The sequence below is a fragment of the Bos indicus genome, chromosome 24 (assembly GCF_029378745.1).
Source record: "Bos indicus isolate NIAB-ARS_2022 breed Sahiwal x Tharparkar chromosome 24, NIAB-ARS_B.indTharparkar_mat_pri_1.0, whole genome shotgun sequence".
In the NCBI taxonomy this organism is placed as follows: Eukaryota; Metazoa; Chordata; class Mammalia; order Artiodactyla; family Bovidae; genus Bos; species Bos indicus.
This window is the reverse complement of record NC_091783.1, coordinates 24,889,404-24,891,950: the sequence shown is the minus strand read 5'-3', so window position 1 is coordinate 24,891,950 and position 2,547 is coordinate 24,889,404.

Below are 2,547 nucleotides of genomic sequence, written 5' to 3'. Positions count from 1 at the left end.
AGTGCCGAAGAACCGATGCTTTCAAACTGTGATGCTGGAGAAGACTCTTGAGAGTCTCATGGACAGCAAGGAGATTAAACCAGTCCTAAAGGAAATCAACCCTTAGTATTCACTGGAAGGACTGATGCTAAAGCTGAAGCTCCAATACTTTGGCCATCTGATGCAAAGAGCCAACTCATTGAAAAAAACCCTGATGCTGGGAAAGATTGAAGACAAAAGGAGAAGAGGGTGGCAGAGGATGAGATGGTTAGATAGCATCACTGACTGAGTGGACATGAATCTGAGCAAACTCCGGGAGACTGCGAAACCTGGTGTGCTGTAGTCTATGGGGTCCCAAAGAATCAGACACGACTGAGTGATTGAACAGCCTGGCCTGTAGGTGGTGTGCTCCCCGACAGCCTGAGCAGGACCCAGCTGGTTGCCAGGACAGAACAGGAAGGCAGCAAATAGTGCCTTATGTTCCACAGAAAATTGGAGAAGTTTTCTTGGGAGGAAAAATGAGCTTAACCTGAGTGACAATAATGTCCCCAGTGGACAATATAAGGCAGTTTACAGTTGGTGCTAAATGTTGAGATATGGTCTGTAAGTGCCATAAGCAGTTAAGGATAGAAGATTGAAGGTGAGGCTAAAGGAAAGCCAATTGAAGACATTTAGGAGATGGAGATTTGAGCCCTTGTCCTAAGTTTCCTGGAGACAACACAGGCCACTCTGATATCATCCACTGGGCTCACCCTGGACCATTCGCTGTGGGGCAATGAGGCTTCCATGCACTGAGAGAGAACTTTCGGCATCACCAGATGTATGCAAGGGCGACAGAGAGGGGGGTAGGAACAGCAATAGCAGTTACACCAATGACACCAGAACCGATATCGTCTGGGATCGCTCAACCAATTAGCATACAATTTAGTGTAATAAGAAATCAGAGAGAAGAGAGAGCATGAGAACACAAACCCATGCGCCTATCAAGGATAAGCGAGGAAGCAAAAGACCGAGACTGCTGGCTTTGCCTGTGGGTAGATCTCTCTCATTTGCCAGCAAGAATTCCATCCAAGAAGGAAGATGATGTGTCCCAGCCGTTTTGGAGTCCGGCGTATTATCTGTTGCAGATTTTGATATCTTACTTAGGCTTGTGCCAGTCTGATTTTAGGAAGAGTGTACATTATTTACATGAAAACAAATATGAGCATTCGGAGGCATTTTTTCCCCTGCGTGCAATTCCTACTAAAGAATTTACATTCTTCTAATTTGCTGCTTTACTGCATCACTTAGTATCCGCCTGAGATGAGCACAATGTCCCCAGTTGGGAAGGTGCGGAGGAAATTCACCCTTTATGCACCGAATCACTTGCTCTTCTCCTGGAAGCTACCAAACTCTTGCTCACTTGAAATGCCCTTTTCTAAGCACCAGCCTCTGCAGATATCAGCTGACCCCCAAATTATAATGTAGGCTGGGGAAGACGTTTGATTTTAACATTTCATCTTGAGCGTCCTGTGCAGTATTTCTCCTCTGATTGAAAATGGTCTTCTCGATAACAATGCAGAGGCATGTGTTTTATCGACGCTGCAATTGATGGATTCATCTTGCGAATGGGGGTTCTGAGTGAATTTTAGCAACACACAAAACGTGAATACCATCTGGTGGGGCTGCTTCCTGCAGAGTTAGGTTAAACATCATGAATAGCATTAATGTAAACCACATGTATTAGTGGTACCCCACCCTACCAGCTCAACAGACTTACAGACTGAAACTGAACCAGAAACGGTCTTCGGAAACCAGACACTGAACTTCTGAGTTCCTCTAGGAAAAGGAAGACGCATTTAGAATCTTGGTTTAAACACACTGGAATTCTAACACCCATGCTTTTGCTTGCTGCGTTTTGATTTTTAGGACTAAGAGGAGTCCAAGAGGCCAGCTCTGAAGGCAGCTTTTGATGTGATTGTGGAGGTCTGTCACTTACCAGTTCAATTAAAATTGAAAAACATACAGAAAATCCTTGGAAATCTTTGTGGCATCATGGCCCCAAGCATTTGCAGCTGTGCCCATCGAGCTTAAGCTGAAAGAACACTGGCTCGTGACGAGTTTTGGGGTTTACTGAGAACAAATTGGTGGTGTTGATCATCACTGGGACAGAGCAAAGGCAATGGAGAGCCTGCTGGAATCGTGTTCATGGAGACTGATCTTTGTAGCAGTGTTTTATTTTCAAGTATCAGTAGGGAACAAACCTCTGCTGTGTGGTTTTTGCTCAACATTTTCTTGATATAATATAGCTTGGCCAGATTATTATAATCTCTGAGGACTGTATGAATGACTGCAACCTAGAATTTGAAGTCTTTTCCAAAGGGTTTGTTTTTAACCATTGTGTCTGTCTCCTGCTGCTTAAATCCCTCACAGATGCAGGGAGATGGGAAGAGGATATTCTTTGCTCTCCACTGTCTATCCCTCTCTGCCTTCTTATTTATTGTCTTTACTATATGCCTGCGATGCAGGAGACGCAAGAGATGCAGGTTCGATCCCTGCTGTCTAATCCCTGGCTCAGGAAGATCCTCT